The sequence below is a fragment of the Phoca vitulina genome, unplaced genomic scaffold (genome assembly GCF_004348235.1).
Source record: "Phoca vitulina isolate PV1807 unplaced genomic scaffold, GSC_HSeal_1.0 scaffold27, whole genome shotgun sequence".
Taxonomy (NCBI): Eukaryota; Metazoa; Chordata; class Mammalia; order Carnivora; family Phocidae; genus Phoca; species Phoca vitulina.
In genome coordinates this window covers 2,688,588-2,709,297 of record NW_022589730.1, presented here as the reverse complement: position 1 = coordinate 2,709,297, position 20,710 = coordinate 2,688,588, and the positions used below count along the sequence as shown (strand labels likewise).

General features: G+C 44.8%; 1 long non-coding RNA gene across 1 annotated transcript; it reads right to left on the bottom strand.

The window, feature by feature from the left end:
* Window positions 1-11,601: 11,601 nt before the first annotated feature.
* LOC116643823 lies at window positions 11,602-15,600 on the bottom strand. Its single transcript, XR_004301632.1, has 3 exons — window positions 15,565-15,600; window positions 13,648-13,743; window positions 11,602-13,058 (listed from the first exon to the last, which is right to left on the bottom strand). It is a non-coding gene; the product is annotated as an uncharacterized LOC116643823 (long non-coding RNA).
* Window positions 15,601-20,710: the final 5,110 nt, after the last annotated feature.

Below are 20,710 nucleotides of genomic sequence, written 5' to 3'. Positions count from 1 at the left end.
TGGAGGGGGCAGAGTGCGCGTGGCCTTCGCGAGCCCTCAGGAAACAGGAAGCTCGCCGTCCCCACGACCTTGCTGCTGGGTCAGGTGCAGTGGCTTCCCCACCACGTCAGGCACCCAAACACAGTGAACCGAGCTTTGCACTTTTATTTTTGAAATTTGGTCTTTTGGGTTGTTTTGTTTTTTCTTAAGGTGGCAAATGAGGGTTAAATATTGTTTTTAGAGTTCATATGACCCCCAATATGTTTTCATCCCTAAAAATACTGTGGTGGGAGCCCTTGGGTGGCTCAGTCAGTCTGAGCATCTGGCTCTTGGTTTCAGCTCAGGTCATGATCTCAGGGTCACGAGATCAAGCCCTGCATCAGGCTCCACAGTGGGAGCCTGCTTGAGATTCTCCCTCTCCCTCTGCCCCTTCCCTGCACGCACTCTTTCTCTTTCACTAAAAAATTAAAATTAAATTAAATTAAATTAAATAAATTGCGGCACCTGGGTGACTCAGTTGGTTGAGTCTGAGTCTTGGTTTCAGCTCAGGTCATGATCTCAGGGTCCTGGGATAGAGCCCCAAGTCTGGCTCCACGCTTAGCAGAAAGTCCGCTTCTCCCTCTCCCTTCGCCCCTCCCCCCTGCTCCATAAATAAATAAATTAAATTAAATTAAACAAAATAAAATGAAATAAAAATAAAAAGACTGTGATGCCCCCCCCCCCCCCACATATATGTTTTTTAATCTCGCATTGCTCTCAGGCCACACTTGCTGTTCCTGCCGAGGCCTGGTCCAGCGCTGGGCTCCGAGCCTCGTGTCTCCTCTTGGCCGAGGACTGTCCTCATTGCACCTCAGGGGGGTCACTGAGCAACACTCTGCTTTCAAGAAAAGACCAAGCTTAACCGAGCACTTCCTCCTTCCTTCTTCTGCACAAGTGGCCTCACGGGGTGGCGAGCTGCTGGTGCTGTGTGTCTTGGGAAAGGGAAACGGGGAGCTAGCAGATCTTTTTCCACCAAGTGGGTGCCATCTCCTGGGAGCCCGTGAAAGTGCACGATGCAGGCGTCCAGCAAAGCTTCCAGGGTTGCTCCTTCTGCTTCCTCCTTCTCAGCGTGTGCCGGCCATTCCAGAGCCACCTATCCGTGTGAAGGGCGGACTGACCCAGATCCCGGGCCCGCGGAACGCTAGCACAGAGGTTCGCCCCTCCTTTTGCCAACGAAGAAGTCATAAAAGGAACGGACACCAGCAGATGTTTGCCGGGACAGGTTATTGTGTTACGGGGATGCAAATTTTCCGGCTCCAATTGTGTCAAAGTTTCCCACAAGCCCTAGCTCCCGCTGCGGTTTTAACTGTGATTTCCTTGTCCTAAAAGACGGGGGAAACATGGAGAAGCCTGGGAAAAGATCGTTTTAAAAACTTGATTTAGGTCAAGTCCATTAAACCATAGCTTTCTGTTCGGGCTCAGTGCACATGGGGGCTCCTAGGACACCAGACACTCGGCTCTCTTATTATCTGCGCAGCTCTTCCCTCCCCCAAATACCAACCGGGGAGGGATTGCACACAGGTAGGAATGACTCATTGCTCATTCGAATACACAGACCCTTTACATAATCTGGGTCATTTTCCTGCGAATAAGCCCTTGAAATGAAATTGCCTAATCCACTGCCTTTCTAAACACCTGTCGCTTAAAGGCTGCAGGAGGACTTCAGGATGAGGGTTTGGAGCAGGTGGGCGGGACGGGCGCATGGCAGGAAGGCACTGAGCTCCCTCTGGTCTTCCGGGGAGGTAAATGATGACTCACGAGCATCGGGAGCATCTCTCTGAGGGAGCTGAGATGAAACTCCCGTGCTCACCGGTCTGCAGCACAATGTTTAATACGTCATTTTTAATTAGCTTTCATCTAATATGGTGCTCACGGGTTGTTATTTGTACAGCTCTCTGGGGCTTTCCACAAGAGGCCCTATTTTACTGGCCACTGATACCATGTCTGTGCGGAGATACTATCAGGAAATATGATGGGTGTTTTGCACACGCGTGCGGGCACACATGCACACAGGGTGGGGGGCTTTGATGGCCTGGCAGCAGAGCTCAGCAGGGCGATAAGGGGGTGGCCGTGTCTGATCACAGCCTTTGTAATCTACCGGAGCAGTGGCCTGGCATTTCCCAGGGCATGGTGTACCCACCTCTGAGGGACTGAGGTCCGTGGACGATTTAGTTCCTGACTTTCTGAGTGAGGAGGATATCAGAAGTGAACTTCCTAAAAAGGGAGGGAAATACCCAGTACCCGGGAAGAGAATTCTGAATGGCCACTGTTGCAAAGTGGGGCTGGCAGGCCTGGACGAAGTAGGAAGGAGCTAGGGAAACCAGGGACGACTCCTCTGGCCCCTGATTCTTCAATGTCTTTCGAAGATAAAAGATGCTGGGTACACACAGAGCACTGGTGTTTTGTCATCAGACAAGCAGGAGCATCGTGGGGCCCAGAAGGGCAGCCTCGTGAGGTCCTTGTGACATCGGGCATTGTGGAGGCCGATTTCACGTTCCTACATTCCTAGTGCTCTGGTATTGATGGAAGTGTACGCAGTTTTCACAGACAATGTAACGTGGAAAATGTCTGTCTGCCATGCCCCCTTCCCCGCACCCTCTGTCCTCTTCGATCCATGGTGTTTCCAGTGGCCTGGTGCTCGGGCCCATCCTCCCCAACCCACGCTGTGCAGGACCATGAAGTCCTCTCCTGGGTCCCCCTCAACTAGGGCGTGCGGGGCTGGGTGGGGAAGGGGGGGTGTGGCCAGCAGGCCAGATTGCCGGAAAAACTTCATTCTCATGGAGTCAGCATTTTCTGCTGACACCTGCGGAAGGGCATCTTCAGGGAGAGCGTGGGGGGATGGCGTCAGGGTCTGGGAGGAGTGACATTGCCAGGGAAATCTGGAGGGTTTCAGGCTGTGGGATAGCGAAGGAGGGAGGTAGAAATCTGTAGAGATCAGGCAATGCCCAGGAGACTCTGTCTAACTCTGAGGCTCCCCTCTCCATCGGCTCCCCCTCGTCCTGCTCCAGCCCCCCGCCAGCGTAGGCAGAGGCTGGGGAGTCCACCCTGGTGCTGACGCTCTGGAACCGTACCTTGCTTTCCCTGCCCTGGGTGCACATGTCCGTGTGTGTCTGCACACGCACACATAACAATGATTCCCCAGCTCCTTGGCCCCCAACCTCCCACCGCGTGGAGCTCAGCCCCGCTGTGGGGCTGGCTGAAAACGGCCTCCCCACTCACCCTCGTCAGGAAGCCCGTTCCCCAGGCCGTCCCTCCGAAGGGAGGCCTCCTGCTCCTACTCGGGAACGACTTCGTGGAGAAACTCAGGTGCGCATCATCTGCATGTTTGCTCACACCTTTGGAAAGACCTGGTGGAGGAAATGAGCGCTCTGTGTTTTATATAATGAGATGGATCGAATTCCAAACACCTCTGGCCAAGGACACACGTCACCGTCACCGTAGCAAATGTAAAAAAGAAATGTGTCCAGTCTGGGAATTACAATTTTATTGGCATTGGTGTTGTGCTGGACGGCTTCTAGCAATGAACTGATGCCTACTTTAAAGAAATCTGGATTAAACACGGGCACATACGGAGAAGGGGCAGAAGACAGCGGAGCCAACACATGGGGCAGGGAGAACAGGTTTAGTTATAGAAAGCTAAACTTAAACATCAAATGTTTGTATTTCTCGTATAGGTCAGAATTCATCTTAGGATGATGCTTAAAAGTGCCAGTTCATTTTTAGTGCCCCCCCCCAAAAAAATCCACTTTTAAAGTGGAATATTTGAAAGGGTGTGTGAACATTACTCTTGAATCTTTCTCAAACACTGGCTGACAAGCAAGATTTCTCATGGTGGACGCTGGAGTGACCCATGCTGACGTGAGCTCACGGCCCCTAATGGGCCAACTGCGGCTTCAGGAGCACCAGTCCAGGCTCCAGGCGGGGACACTGGGTAAATCGCTGCTCGCCTGAAGCGCCACCTGCTGTCACTCCCTGGAATACACCTGTTACTTAGACGCTTGGTGGAAATCGTTTGGAGCAAAAATAAATAAATCAGTTGGTGTGCCCTGAATGCCATTTCCTTAAAAGACAGCATAAGCTCTTTTCCATTGCATATTTTTTCCTGCTTTGTCGAAGATTATTTGACCGTAGAGTTGAGAGTCCATTTCTGGGCTCTCTATTCTGTTCCACTGGTCTGTATGTCTGTTTTTGTGCCAGTACATGCTGTCTTGGTGATCATGGCTTTGTAATATAGCTAGAAATCAGGCAACGTGATGCCCCGAGCTTTGTTTTTCTTTTTCAACATTTCCTTGGCAATTCGGGGTCTTTTGTGATTCCATACAAATTTTAGGGTTGTTTGTTCCAGCACTTTGAAAAATGCCATTGGAATTTTGATCAGGATGGCGTTGAAGGTATAGATTGCACTGGGCAACATAGACATTTTAACAACGTTTATTCTTCTGATTCATGAGCATGGAATGTTTTTCCATCTTTGTGTCTTCTTCAATTTCTTTCAGGAGTGTTCTGTAGTTCCTAGAGTATAGATCCTTTACCTCTTTGGTTAGGTTTATTCCGAGGTATCTTATGGTTTTTGGTGCTATTGTAAATGGAATCATTTCTCTAATTTCTCTTCCTACAGTTGCGTTGTTAGTGTATAAGAAAGCAACTGATTTCTGTGCATTGATTTTGTATCCTGCCACATTACTGAATTGCTGTATGAGTTCTAGTAATTTGGGGGTGGAGTCTTTTGGGTTTTCCATATAAAGTATCATGTTGTCTGTGAAGAGAGAGAGTTTGACTTCTTTGCTAATTTGAATACTTTTTATTTCTTTTTGTTGTCTGATTGCTGTTGCTAGTACTTCTAGTACTATGTTGAACAATAGTGTCGAGAGTGGGCACCCTTGACGTGTTCCTGATCTTAAGGGAAAGGCTCTCAGCTTTTCCCCATTGAGGATGATATTCGCTGTGGGTTTTTCATAGATGAATTTTATGAAATTGAGGAATGTTCCCTCTATCCCTATGCTCTGAAGAGTTTTAATCAGGAAAGGATGTTGTATTTTGTGAAATGCTTTTTTCTGCATCAATGGAGAGGACCATATGGTTCTTCTCTCCTCTTATTAATGTGTTCTATCACATTGATTGATTTGTGAATGTTGAACCACCCTTGCATCCCAAGGATAAATCCCACTTGGTCATGGTGGATGATCCTTTTAATGTACTATTGGATCCTATTAGCTAGGATTTTGTTGAGAATTTTGGCGGTCTCTTCAATAAATGGTGCTGGGAAAATTGGACAGCTATATACAGAAGAATGAAACTTGACCATTCTCTTACACCATACATAAAGATAAACTCAAAATGGAAGTAAGACCTCAATGTGAGACAGGAATGCATCAAAATCCTAGAGGAGAACATAGGCAGTAACCTCTTCAACATTGGCCACAGCAAATTCTTTCAAGACACGTCCCCAAAGGCAAGGGAAATAAAAGCAAAAATGAACTTTTGGGACTTCATCAAGATAAAAAGCTTCTGCACAGCAAAGCAAACAGTCAACAAAACAAAGAGGCAACCCACAGAATGGGAGAAGATTTTTGCAAATGATACTACAGATAAAGGGCTGATATCCAAGATCTATAGAGAACTTCTCAAACTCAACACCCAAAAAACAAATAATCAAGTCAATAAATGGGCCGAAGACATGAACAGACACTCTCCAAAGAAGACATACAAATGGCTAACAGACATGAAAAAATGTTCATCATCATTAGCCATCAGGGAAATGAAAATCAAAACCACATTGAGATACCACCTTACACCAGTTAGAATGGCAAAAATGGACAGGGAAAGAAAAAACAAATGTTGGAGAGGTTGTGGAGAAAGGGGAACCCTCTTACACTGTTGGTGGGAATGCCAATTGGTACAGCCACTTTGAAAAACAGTGTGGAGGTTCCTCAAAAATTTAAAAATAGAGCTATCCTATGACCCAGCAATTGCACTCCTGTGTATTTACCCCAAAGACACAGATGTAGGGAAAAGAAGGGCCATATGCACCCCAATGTTCACAGCAGCAATGTCTGCAATAGCCAAACTGTGGAAAGAGCCGAGGTGCCCTTCAACAGATGAATGGATAAAGAAGATGTGGTCCATATATACAATGGAATATTACTCAGCCATCAGAAAGGATGAATACCCAACTTTTACATCAACATGGATGGGACTGGAGGAGATTATGCTCAGTGAAATACGTCAAGCAGAGAAAGTCAATTATCATATGGTTTCACTTATTTATGGAACATAAGAAATAGCATGGAGGACATTAGGAGAAGGAAGGGAAAAATGGGGGGGGGGAATTGGAGGGAGAGATGAACCATGAGAGACTATGGACTCTGAGAAACAAACAGGGCTTTAGAGGGGAGGGGGGAGGGGGATTGGCTAGCCAGGTGATGGGTATTAGGAGGGCACATACTGCATGGAGCACTGGGTGTTATACGAAAACAATGGATCGTGGATCACCACATCAAAAACTAATGAGGTACTGTATGGTGACTAACATAACATAATAAAATAAAAAAGACAGCATTAGCTCCTTGAGTAGTGCCGACATCACATTTGAGCAGGGAGCAGGACTCACCTGTGATGTGACTCCTCCACATCCACTGGCCTGTGGTGGCGTTTCCATCTATAAATGGAATCCTGTGCCGAGCGAGCTGAACACGTCCTAGGCGCCATGTGTCCCCCATGCCAACAGTGCTGGCAACAGGCCTGGTGAGATGTGGAAACACAAATGGGTTACCTTACCTCTCAGCCCCGTCTTGAATCATTGGCTGCCGCACTCGAATCACACCTAGGGGAGTGCCCGGGCCCACAGGTTACTCCATGGGAAACTGTGTTGGATGACAACTGTCCAACGGGCCAATGTGACCTCCAACAAGAAAGGATGGGCAGGTAGCATGCATTGGTCTGGGCAAAGGGGTCCCTGGCTCGCATGTCCACTCTCTGACCCGGGCCTTCTTGGTCCCCTGCCCCGTGGGCCTGAGGCCCACTCGTCACCCTGCTTCACAGCACACTGTACCCATCCCAGCGTGGGGACTGTGAGGGTGTCCGCACGGGTACACAGCGGCCTCCCCCGCGAGCCGCCCAACTCCACAACCGGGGATTTCTCTGCTCTCTCTTCACTACCACGTGCGCAGCACACAGGCCCGCGGAGATTCTCCGGAGAGGACTCCTGGATGAAGGGCCCAGGCACGCGTGGGACAAACCACGTAGTCGAGAAACACGGTGTCTCGCCAGGCTAACTCGTGAGCCCTGAACGACGGGTTTCTGTTCTTCAGATTTCCACGTCGGTCAGCAAGTGCCTCTCAGCAGTCCCCCCAGAACAGACGTTGTGCTGTTTGCGTCTAAGCTGAAGGGGAGAGTATCTGACTCATAGGTCGGCCCACCCCGGCCCCAATCAGCTGACACAGACGCCGGGCACCCAGCTTTCAGGGAATGATGGTGACGTAATTTTCTCATTTGTGCGAAGAGTTTGACTTCGTAGAAAGTGTAGTTGTGCTCACTCTGCTAGTATCAGGATGTGACAGGGCACACAGCGTATTTCAGACGGGTTATTTCTCTGGTCTGATCACGGCTGTATACGGACTGCATCACACCGCAGGCTTTCTGACCCGCCGGTTCTCCTACTCGCCTCCTCGCAGAGAAGGTGCTGCTTCCAGTAAGGAGTGTCCTCTCCCGAGGACGCCCAGGACTAATTTTTCCACTGACCCAGATATTTTACACCCAGAAAAAGGGAACATTCACAGCTGCAGAACTGTGAGTACTTGCAGTTAAATAGAGGTAACACTCCCCAACTTTGGGATGGTTTCCATTGTTTTCGGAATGTAATTTCTGGGGGGACCTTTTTTAATCCTGGCCACAGACTATCCCCCCAAACAACGAATGCTTTTACGAAGAGCAGTTTTAAAGAGCAGAGCTTGAGGCATTGCTCCCGTGACAGGAATTCATTCCTGCAGTGCCAACAGTCATGGTGCCCTGCCTGCCGTCCACACTGACAAAATAGATGCTTAAAATATTCAAGCAAGAGAGCCAGGGCCAGTGACCAAATGAGCAAGAGTGAGTGACTGCGAAGCAAGCTTTAGCACGAGGAGAAAGGAAGCGACTTTATGTGTCCGCTTTGTCTGATGATCCTCGAGGAAGGGACATGTGTGACAAGGGGGCCCGTGGAAAAACCTAGACAGTCTGTTACTATTCCATCATCAGGGCAGTGAGGAGGGAAACAAGGTGCCACGCTTCGGATCCCATGGCTTTACGGCCTGAGGTGACATTCCGTGGCAAGTTCACCAGGGGCCAGACCTTCTCAGGATGCTCCTTTTCATCACGACTTGCCCAGCGACTGACTTAGGCAGAATAGCAGTGAGTTTCCCATCTTGAGAGTGGTTCTTTGTGTGAATTCCAGGCTCAGGGGAGAGTTGCCTGGTGGCTGGCCATAGCCGTGGGAGAGGAGAAGCTGCACCACCCAAAAAACCCATCCCCTTCCAGTCTGCACAGTGCACACATGCTCTAAGTTGCTTTCCATCTAAATCTACTCTAAATCATTCATCTTCATTATAAGTTCCTACTGTGTCCGGGGTCTCTAAACCATGGTGGGAAGAGAGTTTATTCAAGGCGGATACTTTGATGATCAGCATCTATCCAGGTACAAACGTAGTCTCAGGAGGCAAAAAGAGTGTCTTATTTGGATTTATATAATTTACAGTAAAAAGGAATATAACATCTTTCTCCAATCAAGGTTTACTTGTTTAAGAAAACCTAAGAGCACACTGACTAGGAGATAAGCAGGTGATCTTTCACGGGGGAATCAGAAAGAGATTGCTGGTTGCTTGGGGCCCATCTGAAGAAAGACACAAGAACTGAGTTGAGAAAGACAGTATTATCTTACACAACAGCTTTTTCTGCAGGATATTAAAGCACTTTATAAATATTAATTATCTCATCCATTCTTATCACATTGTATGAACCAAAGACATTATAGATGGCCGGTCGCCCAGCTCAATATGCTAAATATCTCAAGCTGTCTTTCACAGACTGATTTTCAATTCAAAATATGCTCACCTCCCTGTTATTTGGAGATGTGATTGCACTTATGAAGGATCCAGTCCCCTTTGGTTCTTTCTCAATAACTTTGAATTGCTAAATATTTCTGCCTGTGCCCCACCTCTTCCCCCTTTTATACATGTTAATTTAGCAAAATTAGAAAACGCAAATACACGAAAGTAAGGGTAAGCCACTCATAAGCTCATAATCATTAAAAATTACCACGGATATTTGGTGTATATTTATCCTGAAGATTTTCTAAATGCATGGGATCATGAGTTTTTATTTCCTTTAATACTGTTTCATGTTCACTGATACCATTATTTTAGATATATTCTATATAATTGTTTTCGTATATTATATATCATAATTTTTAACAGCTGCGTGTTATTTCACTATATGGAAGCGCTATAATTAAATTAACTAAATCCTTCCACCTAAACACTGAGGCTGTTTCAACATTTTTGCTGTTATAAACTTCTGCCTCCAGCCCAGGCAATCAGCGTGTTCTGTATCCTTCTGAACTGTCTCAGTGGCCAAATAAGTATATGAAACCACATATAAGGGCTTGGCTTTGTTTACGGAAATGAAAATATACCCCACACTTCACTTCTTTCACATAAAAAAAAAAAAAAAAACCTGTATCATGAAAGTTCTTCCAGAGAGCTCTTTAAATCGTTGCATAATAATTTATAGTGTGAATATACCACTATTTGCTCAGCCCTTTTCCTTGATAGCTATTCAGGCTATTTCTGGATGTTTGCCATACAAAGAATCCTGCACTAGACGTTCTTGAGCATACCAGCTAGTACGTTCAATGTGTTCTCCCACAGCACAAGGACAAAGAAGTGGGATTGCTGAGTCAGATGACACATTTGTAATGTGATTAGGTTTGTTATGCACACCTCTTAAAGGTATTTATACCAGTGTGTAGAAAAATTCAAGCTGCTCTGTCAGTTTCCTTCACACAGATGCTCTAGCTAGAAATGTCTTGGGTGGAAACATGCAGACAGGAAGCTGATGCTCAGAAAGGTACAGGACATGTTCAAGGTCATACAGCTAAATATTTCAGAGTCAGGACTAGCACCTACTTTTCCTGATTCTCTGACAATGACTTTCTGCATAACAATAAGCCCTTATAGGGGTCGGGGGTGGTAAAAGGGAGAAAGAAAAGATGTATCCGTCAGCTATTGTTGTGTAACAAACTTCCCCAAAACCTAGTAGTTTAAAACAAGAACCATGTATTTAGTTAGGATTTTATGGGTCAGCAGTGTGGGCTGGGCTTTGCTGGAGGGGCTTCTGTCTGAGCTGGCCCCCTCCTGTCTATGTGGTCAGCCGTGGGTCAGTTGGGATGCCTCGTCTTCTCTGCTCCCTCATCCTGCAGTATGCTTCCCAGGCTTGTTCTTGGGGCCGTGACCAAAAAGAGTGTATGTGTGTGAGACCTCCTGAAGCTTAGGCTCAGAGTGAGCACGTTCTCCCTTCTGCCACATTCAGTGGTCAGAGAGCCACAGGGCCAGCCCAGACCTGAAGGGCGATGAGACAGACTCTGCCTCTGATGGGAGGACACTGCAAAGGGCATGGGAAGAAGGAAGATGTGGAGAATGGGAGCCACACTTGCAAGCAATCCACCAGGTTCTCAGGTTGATTTTTTCCCACTCTCCAAACAATTTCTTTGTTATCATCTTGACATGGCTGTTTGGAAAATCATGGCTTTCTAAGAGCAGAAATGTAGTAATACTTGTAATGAAATCTCACAGTTCTCCCAAGATACCTGCGGCCCATTTGGGGCACTACCGTATTAGGTCAGATCTCTTTCCATTTTTAAAAATGGGTTTGCCAGATAAGAAAAATTAAGCACTTTGGCCATTTTACTCTGTTTCTGTAACATGTTATATAGAGCATTGCTGATGTATCTTCTCTTTAATCCTCAATTGGAGGGCACTGCAGCTGTGTAGGCTGTTTGGGGTTTGTGTCTTTTGTGTCTGTGTGTGTGTGTGTGTGTGTGTGTGACTTTAATATCTCTGTAATTTTCCATCTCACACAGTAAACAAATGAAGAGGAGGACTTTACAGGTCATAAAAACAGGCAATAAATAAAGTCAAACACGGTATGCTTCCTTTTGATATTACAACAGGAGTGTGTCCGTGGAGATGAGGATCAGGCCGAGGGGCCACACTTGCTGGTTTAGCGGGGCTCCGGCGCACACAGCCGGTGGGTGCACGGAGAGCCCTGCAGGGTGACTCGTGAGCGCTGGGGAGGGAACCACCTCTATATTTAGAACTTCTGGCTTCAGCCAGATATAACATGGATTTAGGATGTGGGTTGAGGACAGGAAGGGAGCACAGGCATGCTAATATTTCGTTTGTTCTTTCTTGAATCAGCAGCTTAGCGTGGAAAGTTTTCTTCTGCGACATTCCTGTTTGTCTGTAATTACAGATTGGCATGGAACAGAAGGAAACTAAAGCAGAACTCTGCTGACTTTCTACACTGGGCAACTTGTGATGTGTCTGAGGGTCCACTGGCCCTCTGTCTGCGTCCAGCAGCAACTGGATTCTCCAGTTCTAAGCAAAAGCGGGTGAGCGGCTGCCAAAAGCGCCCAGTTTTCTGAAGGACGGAGTTGAGCACTCCGTGTGCCTTTCACAGTAGAATTCCACAATGAGGCCGAGAGTGTTTAAAACAGCTAAAATACGCATGTAGGGAAGCACTGTAGGTTTCAATAAAAAGTGCTTTGGAGACGTTCTATACCAGAGATCAATATTCCAAGGGAAACAGGATACACAGAGAAGTGGAAACTTTATTGTTTACTTGGAGGTATGAAAAGAAATAGGTCAGTGATTCGTTTCCATAGTGACTATTATTGAAATAAGACAAACTGACACCAATACTGATTTATTCTCCTATTCAAGCCCTTTTCAAAGATTACTTTAATCTGAGTTGGTTCTTGAATATAAACAAGAAGCCCAAGTTATCGTTCACAATAATGATCTTTTGCTACTTGTGAATGAGACTTTAAAAAAATTAAATTAAAATAACCTAAATTTGTGCCATATCAGTTTGTGGGTATCAATATAATGTGTTTTAAGTATAGGAGTTGTGTTCTGAGCATTTGCAATTTATCCCTAGTTCTTAATTATCTATTCTTGCTTTACCCCCAACTACAGGATATTTATTTGCTATTGGTGAGCTCTGCAGCCGTATGACAAGAGTTTAGGTAATAAACGTGGGCACTTAAGCTGCCCTCCTGGATGACCGGTTATAATTTGACCTTTAAATCCAAAGCCAGCTCAGGTACGGAGTGTGGAATGCAGCTGTGTGCTGGGGAGTCCAATCATTTTGGCCATGTTAACCATCACAATCAATTGTTGCCTGCGGACGTCTTCTGAAGTGATCAATACCAATTTTCCAGACAGCTAAAATGTCCCCATCAGCCACACGACGCCAGTTCAGTGGGCATGTGTGGATCTAGGTTCCTGGTCAAGGTGTGATGAAACGAACAAGTGCTCGGCCCATCCCGGCCACAAAGGCACGCTGTCGGGAATCTGGGTCAGGAGGATCTTGTTGCGGTTGCAGGTCTTCTGTGTGGACTGCTTCCATGGTTCGTCTCTTCACCTTTGTCAACACAGTGAAAGTGGGTCAGTTCTCGGCCCAGGGATGTGGACATGGAGTCTTACCATGTGTTCCAACTCCTGCGGTGGGGTCAGCAGGAGCTGCGCTGTGCAGGGTAGGGCTGTGTGTGCAAGTGTGAGCGTGTGCTTCCGTGTGTATGCATGTGTGTACATGAATGTGTGCGTGCGTGAAGGAATGTGAGTGAGAGAGGAACGTGGCCTGTGGCAGAGTCTATGGTGGGAGGGTGATTTCTTCGGCTGAAGTTAACCCTTAGTTGTCGGGGTCTTGACTTCCCCAGTAGCAAGACAAACCAGGACCATTCTTCTTCTGCTCTGCCTTTCCTCAATTTTGCTTCTATTTGATATCTTCACAGGTAGGTCAGTGGTAGAGAAAAAGAAAGAAATGATTTCTTGAGTAAGATGGGAGGGGGTGGAAGCTGAAGCTTTGGGCTAAAATTAGGTGAGACGATAATCGTGGATCAGCATGAAAGTAAGGAGCTTAAGTGACTGGCGGCCGTGCTGCCCCAGCTCAGGGATCCCATCTTTCCTGTTTCTCTACCATGGATGTTTGTCAAATGTATTTTTTCTATATTTAAGCAATTATTACTTTCTCATAGCATAACAAACATTAATCCCAGGGCTCGTGGGAGATGAGAAGACTGTGATGGAATAGCACTTTGCAAAATAAGAACTCGGACCTATTGCACTGCAAAGCTAATCATCTATTTTCAAGAATGGAGACCATTCGATCACTGGCAGAGTAGCTCTGCGTCCGCCCTCCTTTATGTTATGGCACCAGAGGGAAGGCATTGCACCTCGTTCTCTCTGAAGTGCTTCCAAACTGCACGGTCATGCTCTGAGCACAGCCTCCGCCCCCTTCCATACAGTTAGGAATCTGGTAGACACAGTTCAAGGTATTAGAAAGTTGTAAAAGCCAGCGCAGTTCATCTCTTACCTCAAACAGCTCGCTGATCCTGAAGAATGAGATCAGTCATAACCCAACAGAGCTACAGAAGCACGTTTCCTTTTCTCGTTTGCTTTCTGGGAGTACCTGCCAAGTTAGAAATCTACATAAATGAAATATAAATTACTAGTAACTGAAAACACTAGACAAATCCTATAAGTTTTTATAATTACACAAGGCAGAACTACAATGCAAGTGACAGAATAATAGCTATCTGTTGGTTTTTGTGTTATTTCTAAGATTCTTAATAAAGACATCTCTGTTAAAAACAGTAAACTACTTTAAAAGAAAGCCAAAAGAAAAAAGAGAGAGAGAGAGAGAAAGAGAAGAGAGAGGCTGGAAAGGAAGGAGGGAGAGTGAAAGGGAGGCTCTCTTTGAGAATCTGAATTTATAAACTGGTGAGAATGAACTATTGCTACTGACGAAAGACACTTTGTTCATGAAAGAATTAACAGCAGATTCCTTTCATTTTTACTTTCGTTTCATTTCAAAATTTGTTATAAAATTTCAGAATTTTATTATAAAATATTACAGACACACACAAAGATACAAAGAATTATGCAATAACACTATTCCAGGACTTGGTTAAAAAAATCACCCCCTTCCCTCTCTCCTCAATCACAACCCCCCTCCCAACAAAGGTGACCATTCTAGTGAATTTAGTGTCACTACTTCTGTATATTTCTTCACACCTTTACAATGTACGCATGGATCCTAAGCAACTAATCGTATTTTTATGTATGTTAAACATCTGTAGGATTGATAGTATACCCTGATTTCATCTTATCCACGGCATCATGTATTTTCTTGCAGGTTTCATCTGTTGTAAATGTGTTGCTGCTGTTCGTTCATTTCCTTTTGGGCAGACACAACAGCTTATTTACTATCCACTCTCCTGACCAGGCTTCCCTCCAAACAGAGCATTTTAAATATTATTTTATTGAAATCTCTGTTTTTAGTCCTGGTTTTACTGGCAACTTCCCTACTCCTCAGAGGTACTTTTTCCAGTAACTTAGGCTTAAATATTCTAAATCAACTTAAAAACAAAACAAAAACTATTTTTGTGTGACTATAAAACTAATACGTGTCCATTTTAAATAAAAACACACAAAAGTATAGCTCTCCCCTTTAACAATAACCACTGTGAACATTTTGGTGTATTTCTTTCCAGCAATTTTCATGTTTTGGTTTTGGTTTGCACAAACCTAATACTATCACAAGGGGCAATTTCCCTTGGCATTAAAAATCTATGAAAACAAAAATGTAAATGGCTAAAAAGACTTCCTGCCAGGCTCCAATTGTTGGGCATTTAGGTGGTTCTAAGATTTCACTTTATTTTGATTCAACCTATGTTCAGTGGGCACCTGCTATATGTTATGTGCTCATATTAGGTGTAGGAAGTGCAACAGTAAAAGAGACAGGACTGTATTCTTCCCAGAATATTAAATAAAAAGCACAACCTCCACAGATAATCTGATCGCCATTGTGACATGCACTGGAGAGAATAAGCAGGGGATAAAACGCTGAGATCCCAGGGAGGCAGGAAACAGTCACGTGGGGTAGGGAAGACCTCCACCAGGAGGAGAGGTAAGTACTCAGGTTGGGTTCAAAGAGAAACAAAGGTGGCTATTTGAAAGGAAGAGTGTGTGTGTGTGTGTGTGTGTGTGTGTGTGTGTGTGTTTGACCTATGGGTGGACACATCTGCGGTGTTGGTGTTGACAGGAAGCACGAGATGGGAGGCCAGGAGCAATTACAGATCATCATCCCTTCATTAAAACCCACATGTCTAAATCTTTCCCACTTTTCTGGTTATGTTGTAAAGAGCAGCCTAATGTTGAATTACTGGACCGCAATGATTTGAAGGAATCATGTTTATAAGATTTTGATATATTAAAAATAAAATATTACTTGGGGCGCCTGGATGGTTCAGTCATGAAGCATCTGCCTTCAGCTCAGGTCATGCAGGGTCCTGGGATCGAGCCATGTGTCGGGCTCCCTGCTCAACAGGGAGCCTGCTTCTCCCTCTGCCTGCTTGTGCCCACATGCTCTCTCTCTCTTTCTCTCTGACAAATAAATAAAGAAAATCTTTAAAACACAATAAAATAAAATATTACTCAACACTCTCTATTTTGGATGCCAACACCAATGCGTTATCTCATTGCAATTAGTGCCAATGACTCTGAGTAATGCTGCTGTGAAGGTGGTAGGCCTGAAAACATCAACCTCAGGGCTGTGCTATTATTACTTTTTACTCTGTATCAGGTAAGGTGAGTGGCTATGAAAAAATTGATTAGAAGAAACATTTATGATTATTTAAAATGCATGGAGAAAAACATATTATTAAAATAGCAAAGATATGTGGGTGGGTGTGTATCTTTGCAATCTGAATAACACACACACAACTCAGGGATACACTAAAGAATTATCAAAGGGGACCTGGATGGGGTCAGGGAACTCCACAAATTCACTGAACAAGAAAGATTTTAGTAAATGGGAAAACACTTCAGGAAAGAAAGGGTATTATAAAAAAAATTAATCATCTCAAAACTACTTTTTAAATTTAACATATTTCAATAAAAATTTTTAAGCGATTTTTTTTGGTTAAAATAATTCTAAAGTTTATTTGAAGAAATAATGATCAATAACCCCAAGAAAATTGGCAAGAAGAGAAAGCCACTAAAATAATTAGAAATATTTCTTCTTATGGATAAGGACAGGGTGGGAGAGGGGAGAAACAGAGGCTACTGTTTCTCACAGAAACCCCAAATCTTTATTTAACCTATGTCTGCACTACTGTGAGTAAAAATATAAAAAGATATACTAAGATCTAAAAAGAAGTCTGTGGTGGGCTGGACTGCGCAGGAATAGGTAGACCTATTACTGGGACAGAAGAGACAGCTTTGAGTTTTTATAAGAAATAAAGATAAAAATAACATTTTAAATCAGTGGCACAATAAATACTGTGCAATTAAAGTAAAATAAATTTGCAGTACTACTTCACAAAACAAATTTAAGAGTAATCAGAGATAAACTTGAAAAGAAGCAATGAAAAGCAAATGACAATGCATAAGACAAGGAAATAAGTATTTAGATAAATAGTATCTATGGTTGCTGTTAACGGTAAAACTAAAATATACGTGTAAAAAGTAAAGATATTTGACTCCTAAAATTTTTAAACTTCAATATGCCAGAAAAATACATATAAGTGTAAATGTCAAATAGGATAACTATGTACCAAAATTATATCAATGTTAATATCAAATTTTAAGGATTCCTCACAAATTAAGAATGATAAACATCCCAATCAAAAAAAAAAAAAAAAAACAGGCAAATAACATAACAAACATATAGAAGAAGGGGAAAAAAGTCAATATGTATCTAAGCAATTTTGAATTCTCCGACCAAGGAAGTGCGTATTAAGGTAATGATGAGACTCCGGTAGCCATGAAGGAGCGCACAGGGCAGAGCTCGGTCCCCAGTGCGTGTCTAGTGAGAGCAACCAGGGCTCCCTGACAACACAGCACATTTTAGTGAAAACAAACCAAACAGATCTCGGTGGTCTCACATAAGAAGGAAGAAAAAAAGGGTGTGTCATATGTTTAAAAATAACACCCAGCAGAACCCACAACCAAAGGTAACGTGGAACGTTTATCTGTATTGCTGAAGTTAAAAGTCAGGTCAAAAAAAATCACACCAAAATAATATAACACTGTTGCAACAACAGACTAAGACTTGGGCCCTATTTTAAAGCAGTCAGTGTCTACTCTACTCTGGAGGACCGACCCCAGCAGCCTCACCTGGAACGCAGGGGCCCTGTGAGCAACAGCTAGGTGCAGGGGTGAGAGTCCCCTGCAGGAAGGGCCACTGTGCCCACCACATCCCTGGCACAGCTGAATTTTTCGACTAGCAAAGTAAAAAGTTCCATTTCCTTGTAAGTGGAACTCATAAAAGAGGCCTGGCTTAAAGGGCCAACTTTGGATAAATTTGTCTCTTATTCCAAAGTCTTTAAATATTTGCAACTTTAAAAGAGGGGAAACTAAAGGTTATCCATCCCTGCTTCAAAGGAAGAGAGTGAAGTCTGCTTTTATTATAATGAGACTCTACAGTCAACAAATACAGGCCAATATACCCTGAACTACTTTTTAAGGTCAAGACTATACCCAATTAGCTTGTGATTTGAGCCAAAGAGTAGCAGAGGAAGCATTTATTCAGTGCTAATATTATGTGTGGCACACCAGGGCAAGTGTTTACACATGGATTATCTCAAGTAATACATGCAATCCCAAAACAGAATTCTGCGGGGAAACAGACTTGGGAAGCTAAGGCTCTCAGGCGAGACCCTGGCTAAAAGTAAAGGATGACATGCTAATTCCAATTACAGTCCCTCCCCAGGCCCATCCTCATTCCCTGTAGTCTTTCTGACCCACTCTTCATGTCCGTGAAATAAAGTTTTACACATTCTCTAAATGTCTTTCCAGCTCTAATATTCTGGAGCTCTCTGATTCAAGATGTGCACTCATCAGAAGCTCCAAAACTCCCATGAGTGGGACAGTCATATTTCCAAACTTAAGGGTCAGGATGTTCAGTCTGTTATAGGACCTCTGCGCTACTTCCAGAAACATACATCCATCTAGAAGGTGGAGCCCAAGTATTAACATTTCCAGTGTATTTAATTTGCTTATGGAGATAGCTGAAATAGAATATTACATAACGGGAAGCCTCAGATGCTCTAAGGTGCAGAGTGGACGGGTGAGTACAGCGTGGACAATAAGGAAAGCTGAGAGGAGACTTGGTCTTTAGAGTTCTTGCTCCCATCTTTTCTCTTTCTTCAATTCTCTCCTCCTTTGGTGCCACGCACACCTCCTTTCCAGCCAGTTCCTTCAGTATGATGTCCTATGAAACCTGCACTTTCAGATCAAATCCCCATCATTCAAAATCAATGATTCTGTTTCCTTTTCTTTCATTCCTCCCATCTTTCATTTCCAATGGGGCCTGACTGCTGGTAGACAAGGAAGTGACTGGAATAATTCATACGAAGGTGTGAATGGTCCATTGCTGACTCAGCTTGTGATCCCTTTCCCAGGCAACTTTGCATTCTAAAAGGGTGGCTGGTGTATCCAAATAGAATCTAAAGTTCAGAGTTAAGGAATTATATTATTTAGGCAAGTCTATGGACAAGTTAGAAAGCGTATTTTTCTACCCCTTTCTTCTGCATGGAGATGGTATTGTTAATAGGATACTTTAAAGTTATGATTTCTAAATTTCTGATGGTACACCTCTATCAGATAAAAAATGGGCACCTATCCAAATAATTTATTGAATTCACACATATATGTCCAATTACTGCACTGATATGCTTTGTTTACTACAAACGTACACATTTTAAAGGGTGCAATAAAAATAAATAATATTTATACACTATTTTATCTTAACTTAAAAAATATATATTTTTGCCCTCAATCCAACTTGTGTTTTGAGTGCAAGTAGTAAGAATGAATATACTTCTCACATGTAAATTACAGACATATACCAAATGCTGAAAGAAGACAGCCAGTGAGTACCTCCTACCACCACACTTCACTGTGGGCACTCAGGTCACTCTTCAGGTTTTCTGTGCCTGTCAGATGCACATAGGGAAGGAGGGGAGGGAAGATGGGTGGGGGAACAGTCTGGTCTGTACAGTGTTAATAAAGTTTGATTTTCTTCTTTGATTAAAAAAGAGCAATAAAAGAGTTGTAATGGTCTCTTCCTGTACCCCAGTTAATTATCATGGGGGTGTGCTCACTACTCTGTATGCCTCATTTAAAACAAGAGCAGGCTCAGGTCCAAGTTTTGTGGAACTTGGGACTGTTACAACTTCTGAGAAGAGAAAACTCTTGACGAAAGAGAGCACACACAAAAAATCTTACTTTTGCAACTTTTACAAACTCTGTGAATCTAGGAACACATGACTGGGCCTTCCCAGGGCAATGAAAGGGGACCTTCGGGGGCACCCAGCACCTCCATCCAGCAAGAAGACGGGAGGTGGGCCTTCAGCCGACTTGAGGAGCGTGCTCCTGAAAACGAGGAAGCTTGGGAAAGAGGGCTTCTTTGCAAAAGGTTGCTTAGGGGACTGGAATTTAAATTTCCTTCCCTGCTTGAGTCCTCTTAATGGGGCTTCACTCTCAGCAAATCCTGCCTTCTATGCTCAACTGTTTAAAGAACAATCCCCGCAGCTTGTACACTCGGAGGTCTGGCGCGGCTAAGGACCTGAGCTCCAGCGTTGAGATAACATCACAGCCCTTCGCGCTCTCTGCCTTCTTTTCACTCCCTCCCTGAACTCCGAGCTGTGGTCTCAGAATAACAGAGCTCGTGGCTCGAGGAGGAGGATGTGTAGCTTTTTGGTAAAGTACATCCCGGACTTACTAAATAAGTCACACTGTCAGCTCCGGCCCATCAAGGGGGCCCACTTTCCCTGTTCCCGTGGGCAAGAAATTTGAGATGAAACTGGTCTTGCAGAAATCTCAGCCAGTCTCCCTTTTAAGGCATTGTTTTCAATGTGAGATGGCACAGGACAATCCGAGAAGGCCGCGGCTAACACATTTATGGCCCGGGAACCCCGACATGCCGGAGGCGGGAGGGGGCGGTACTGGGAGCAGCGGCCGCCAAGGGTTACCTTGCGTGCGGAAACGCGGTGCCCAGTGGAAGCGCACGTGTCTGCCGCTGCCCCCGTGCCACCTGCGCATCGCTGTCCTTACAGCGTCTCCGACGTTACTCCCACTTCTCTGCTGCACTAATACACGCCTCGGCTCACCGGAACCGGTCTGCCCGGACCCCACTCGGGGCTGCCCGGGAGACACAGCGGGAAAACTCTTCGAAGCCAAGACGAACACACACCCAGCGCTTCCGAAAGCGGGCGACGCAGACGCCACACTCACCCGTCATCCTCGGGCGGCCGCAGGACTGGCGGGCTGTGGCCACGTGACTGGGCGGGCCGCATCACGTGACCGCGCTCGCTCCCGTCTGCGGCTGCGCAGGGAGGGCCCAGAGGCGGGAAGGTCTGGCCGCGTCACGT